Raw genomic sequence first — 6672 nt, 5'->3', positions numbered from 1 at the left:
CTTGCTGGTGGGGAAAGACTCTCAGAGACCTGCCCTCCATCCACCACAGCGTGGACAGGCTGCCCACAGAGAGCTCAGCTCTGCCTGACACTGCGAGGCTTGGGTGGACTGTAGACACTCACAGAGGCCCGGCTGCCACCACTCCAAGTAGTCTAGACGGGCGAAGATGTCCATAGACCCGCCTGGTCTATGCTGTCATGCCGCATGGGCCCAGGGCCGGCTGTAGACACCTAGAGACCTGCTTACTGCTATGCCATACAGTGAGGGCAGAGAAGGTCACCCAGGGGCCCACCTGCAGCGAGAGCCACCACAGTGTGCAACTGTGTGGTGGACAGTCGGGAGAGAAAGAGAATCAGGCAGCTTGGGCATTGTGAAGGGAGAGGGAACTGAAGACAAGAGGGAGGAGAGGAACAGCCTGTCGTAAGAAAGCCAGCCCCGCCACAGGCGGCCATGGTGAGGCCGCATGGCGCTGTTGCTGAGGGCCATGTCTGGGTCTGGGGCTAAGCAGCAGCAGGGATCAGCCAACAATGTCCGTGGCTCATGTTACCGCTGGAGACCGTGGGGCGCCCCTGGTCTGGGCAGCTGCCTGAGACCACGTGGATGTCCAGGAGCTGTGCAGAACTGGCCTGCCCCTCACTGTGAACCGTTAGGATGTATGAAAGGGCCAGTTCTGCTGATCCAAAGCTGCATCATCTCCATGACACAGGGCAACAACAGGGTAATGGGGAGAAGTCCCAGTGAGGATCCTGTATTGATGGTGTCACAGAAGCCAAAGACCTTGGACCAGACCAATGAGTTATTGCAATGAACATTTGCAAGTGAAGACGTGTGGACAGAGGGACATACTGTGGGACACACCGTGACACACTGCAGCGTCCACTATGAGATGTTTTCTCTGCTCTCTTTTGACTTGTTTTGTTTGTTTGATTGATTTTTGGTTTGGTTAGGTTAGGTTTTTTGAGACAGAGTTTCTCTGTGTAGCCTTGGCTGCCCTGGACTCACTTTGTTGACCAGGCTGGCCTCAAACTCACAGAAATCTTCCTGCCTCTGCCTCACACATGCTGGGATTAAAGGTGTGCGCTACCACACCCAGCTGATTTGTTTATTTTTGTGTACATATATTTTTTTTATTTTAGGGGGAGGTTGCAAAGGCAGAGGGTGGATATGAAGGGACGAGGAGATGAGTGGGACTGGGGTGGATGATGTGAAACTCAAAAAGAATCAATAAAAAGTTTTAAAAAAATAAAATACATTTTATCCATCTGGAAAAAAGATGGCCTCATGACCAGTCTCACTCCAGTGATGTGCCCCCCCAAACTGTGACTTTTTCTTCTTTGGTAACTTAATAAAAATATATACCTTTTAAGAGAAAAAAAAGAGAAAGAAATGAAAACATAAGAACAGTACGTAGTTAACATACTAAGAAACAAAATTGACAATTATTACTAACTGAAGGAGGCGCTGGACTTCCCTGGTGATTACACAAAAGCATCATCACCATCAACTTGCTCATGAAGAACTGCACTTCAAGGAAGCCAATATGGTTTGTTCCAGGCCAGATGACCCTAAGTGACAGAGTCAGAAGACAAAGCCGGGTGTGCTCAGCGTTAAAGATTTCCTGCTCACTACAGCTTTCCAAACTCTTCAGAGACTACCTTCGTGCCTGTGTTTGGGAACGTCTACGCCAACCGTTTGTCTTACTCAGGGTTTCTGTGCTGCAACAAAACCCCATGACCAAAAAGCATGTTGGGGAGGGAAGGGTTTATTTGCCTTACATTTCCATACTGCTGGTCATCACTTTAGAGTGTCTGGGACAGTGGTGGTGGCGCATGCCTTTAATCCCAGCACTTGGGAGGCAGAGGCAGAAGCAGAGGCAGGCAGATCTTTATGAGTTCACGGCCAGCCTGGTCTACACATCAAGTCCAGGACAACCAAGGCTACATAGAAAAACCAAAATAAATAAATAAATAAATAAAAAGGAAGTCTGGAGAGGAACTCAAACAAGGTAGGAACCTGAAGGCTAGAGCTGATACAGACAGAGGTCATAGAAACATGCTGTTACTGGCTTGTTCATCATGGCTGCTAAGCCTGCTCTCTTATAGAACCCAGGACACCGAGCCCAGGAATATCACCACCCACAATGGGCTGGGCCCTCCCCCATCAATCACTAATTTTAAAAATGCCTTATCCTTGGTGTCATGGTGAATGCTTGTAATCCCGGCACTGCCGGGAGGCAGAGGCAGGTGGATCTCCATGAGTTTCAGGCCAGTCTGGTCTACAAAGTGAGTCCAGAACAGCCCAGGCTACATAGAGAAACTGTGTCTCAAAACAAAAAAAAAAGGGACAGGAAGAAAAAGAAAATGACTTGGGCTGCAGAGATGGCTCAGAGATTAAGAGCACTGACTGCTCTTCCAGAGGGCCTGATTTTAATTCCCAGCAACCACATGGTGGCTCACAACCATCTATAATGTGATCTAATGCCCTCTTCTGGTCTGCAGGCATATATGCAGGCAGAACATTGTATATGTACTAAATAAATTAATCTTTTCAAAAAGTCTTACTTTTGATCTCATGGCATTTTTTTCAGATGACTCTACCTCGTGTCAAGTTCCCATAATACTTGCCATCCCACCCTTTGAGTGTCCCTCGTGCTCCAGAACGGCTTGATGGCACACTTGTGCCAGCTGTCAACAGCCTCATTTGCATGTGTGGTTTTCTCTGAGCACCCAGGTGTGAAGATGGCCAGAAAGCTTTGCACACTGCACGTTACTTTTCTGAATTTTCTCAGGCCCAACCACTTCACTGAGATGGAAGAATGAGAAAATAGCATTTGGACAACCTATTAAATAAGATAGTCACAAGGCCAAGTAGGGCATTTCCAGGAATACTAAACTGAAACTAGGAATCTCTTCCCATCACAGCTGGGAAAGGACACCACAGGAGATGCGTATAAAAGGAAATGGTTGTAATCATGAAGATAAACAACTGAAAACTGAAATATGCTAGCCGGAAAAGAAAATTCTTCAGAAGGGGCTTGAGATAGAGAGTGTGTATGTCCAGTCCTAGGAAAGGTCTAACTGAAAGAGAAATCATGAAAGTCCGCTGATAAAGAACAGGATGACCATGGCGGTATACATCTGTAACTTCAGCACTCAGGAGACTGAGGCAGGAGGATGGTAAACTCAATAAAAACTTAGATAACATAATAATTCAAGGCTACTCTGGGCTACATAGAAAGAGCCTATCTCAAAAAAAAATTAAAACAAACATCCTGGAGAGATGGCTCAGAGGTTAAGAGCACTGGCTGCTCTTCCTAAGGTCCTGAATTCAATTCCCAGCAACCACATGGTGGCTCACAACCATCTATAATGAGATCTGGTGCCCTCTTCTGACATGCAGGTGTACATGAAGGCAGAACACTATAATAAATAATTCTTTTTTTATTATTAAAACAAACAAGAATAACAACTAAAGATCACAGGCTTCAGGAACAGACGCAGAGCAAAAGCCTGGTCCTTCAGCAGACACACAGTCCTGGATATATTGTTTCCAAGCTCTGTGAAATGGAGGGTTTTCTTAGTGTTAAAACACAAGCCTTTAGGCCTGATACCAAGGCCTGAATCAGGTGATGCCTCTCTGCAGAGCTCACTGGATCAGAGTTAAGGAGCATTCTGTGTTGTGACTTGACAGCTCTCAATTTATGGTACCTGGCTTCTCCATGTTCTGTCACATGCTCTACAGTGCACTAAATCATACGAAGTTTCCCGCCCCCTCCAAAACTTTACAAAAAGTCAGACTTTTCCTTTGTTCTGGGGATTGTTGCAGGATATTTGATCACATTGTGAACCCCAAGATTGTGTTGTTTCCTGGAAAAACCAGTTTCTAGTTGTGGTGTGGCTCAGTCCTAGCACACACCTTTAATCCAAGAGCTCTCTGCTTGAACTAAATAAAATCAACCATAGGTCAAGAGATAGAGGAAGCAACCAGTTGATAGGGAGTGAATGTAGGGGGAAAAAAACATAAAGAGGAAGAGGAAGTCAGGAGGATGGATAGAGAGATGCACAAGAAGTAGAAGGAGGGAGACTCAGTTTGAGGGATTTTTGAGAGTGTGTGGGGAAGAAGCGTTGCTTTTGGGACACTGACTGAGGAGGAAGGTCAGCTTGGTGCTTTCTCTGACTCTCTGAGCTAGCAGGCATTCACCCAGCGTCTGGATCCCAAGTATTTACTGGTAAAATTGAAAGACTGAGATTTTGTTAAACAACAGGGGATCAGTCCAAGACTCTGCATGGAGGTTTGGTCCAGAGGTGAATGAAGGCTGATACTCCCCGAAGAAGCTTACCTGGCCTACCTCCACCATCCCTCTCATGGTATGCCCCCACCTACCCCAGAGCTCGCTCTTATTTCAGTATGACTGAGTCTTTGCTCTGAGCTTTAGAGGGAAACCCCCTTTCCCCATTAAAGTCTTACTTCTTCCACCTTGAGGCTGAAGGTGGCCTTGGCCGCCTCCTAATAAAACTCATTAAAACTACAAGTCAGCTTCTACTATAGCCTTTGTTTTGTTTTCTTTTTTTAAACAGTATTTATGTTGTAAAGATTAATAAGGCAGTGCATGAATAAAGGTCCACTTAAAAGTTGACTGGCCGGTAGGCTTGAATAGGATGGCCCCGTAGACTCATGTTTGAATGCTTGGCAGAAAAGGAATGGCACTATTAGGAGGTGTGGCCATGTTGGAGGAAGTGTGTCACTGTAGGAGAAGGCTTTGAGGCCTCCTATGCTCAAGCTACACCTAGTGTGGCACACAGTCTCCTTCTGCTGCCTGTGGATCAAGATGCTCTCAGCGCCTTCTCCAGAACCATGTCTGCCTGCGTCTCACTGTTTCCCACCATGGCGTTAACGGACTAAAGCTCTGAAACTGTAAGCCATCCGCAAGTGAATGTTTTCCTCTATAGGAGTTGCCATGGTCATGGTGTCTCTTCACAACAATAAACTCCTAAGGCATTGACATATTTTCTCTTTAGAAGTACTGTCATTAAAGACTAGAAAAGTCACGTTCGCTGCTCTTAGCTTCCAGTATCAACTGTGTTTATAGCCGCAGATTGAGAAGAGTAGATGAGAGATGTAAACTTCGATTGGTTCTCCGATCCTGTAGAATCTCTGCCTGTTCTTTTTGTTGTTTTTGTTTTTGAGACACGGTCTCTCTGTGTTATCTTGGCTGTCCTGAACTTGCTTTGTAGACCAGGCTGGCCTCGAACTCACAGTGATCCGCCTGCCTCCGCTACCAGAGCGCTGAGATAAAGGCGTGCGCCACCATGCCCATCCTGTTCCTTCTTCTCAGTTGTTTTGTTTCTCTTCCTCCTAACACCCTGGCCACCATTTCAGTGGCTCCCTGTGATATTACTTTATCAGCCCCTCTAGGGTTTCCTGGTAATAACCACTTCCCCATGAACTGAGTCTCCCTAGACATTACAAGCAGATGCCACCTCCAGGGGAGGGCAGGCCTGTGAGGAAAAGCAACCACAAAGAGCGAGTCGAGGAGGATGGCTGAGTTAAAGAGACTCTGGTTCAAGACATCTCAGCTAGGTCCAAACAGCAGCATCGCCCGCCTAGCCTGAGAACCTCACCAAGGAAATCAAAGGCCACCATCCCCAACCTTCTAGAAATGCAAATGGCCTGGGCCTTGAGGATCACTAACTCCAGAATGTAAGTCTGTCCACAGGTCACTTTTCTTCAGAGCAGCAACAGTCTGACGAGGTCTACTGAGAAGGGGGTCGGGGTGCAGGGAGTACCAGGCTGCTATTTCTAAGGAAGCCAAGACCTTCAACATAGCGAGGGACTTAAACTACAAGGGAAGGTTTGTCTCTAACTGCCTAAGTAGGGAAGGGAAGGGAAAGAGGAAATTTGATTTTTGGCCCAATGGTGGACTCACATAACCTTGAACAAAGTACCACCAGGTCTCTGGACTTTAGGAAGTGATGCCAACACGTGGGTATTCTTTGTCAGATAGGGGTGTCTCTTACAAATAAGGTGTATGGGCCCACTCTAAGTGTACCCACCCTGGACGGAGGGGAGAAAGTCTAAAGTGACACGGGTGTGCCTATCATACTATTGAAACAATGAAATTAAAATTTCCCAGGAATCCTAGGCTGACGGGAGAAAGCTTTAGTGCCAGGCACAAGAGGAGCTTGCCTCCAGGAAAGGGGACATTTTCTTGACTGGTGATTGACGTGGGAGGGCCCAGCTCCTCGTGGGCAGTGACACCCCAGGACCAGTGGTCCTGGGAGCTATAACAAAGCAGTCTGCGCAAGCCATTAGGAGCAATCCAGTAAGCAGGACTCCTCCACGGCGTCCGCATCAGCTCCTGCCTCCAGGTTCCTGCCTTGAGTTCTTGCCCTGACTTCCCTGGACAGTGCACTACAAGCTGTAAGATGATAAACCCCTTTCTCCCCAAGTTGCTTTTAGTCATCTGGTGTTGGCACTGCCATAGAAACCCTAGCTAGGCTGTCCCTCTTCCCAGTGTGCCCACACTGAATACATCTCCCTGCCCCCTTTCACCTACCACAGCCTTTCCTCTTCCTCTTCCTCCTCCTCTCTCTCCAAAAGCTTTAACTGTTGCAGATCATCCCGCAGGCCAAATGGTGGCTATCCAGCATCCTGCAGCAAGTTCAGTGCAGC

Source organism: Acomys minous, assembly GCF_964271855.1.
Source record: "Acomys minous genome assembly, chromosome: 1".
Taxonomy (NCBI): domain Eukaryota; kingdom Metazoa; phylum Chordata; class Mammalia; order Rodentia; family Muridae; genus Acomys; species Acomys minous.
Note: the sequence above shows the minus strand (reverse complement) of the source record.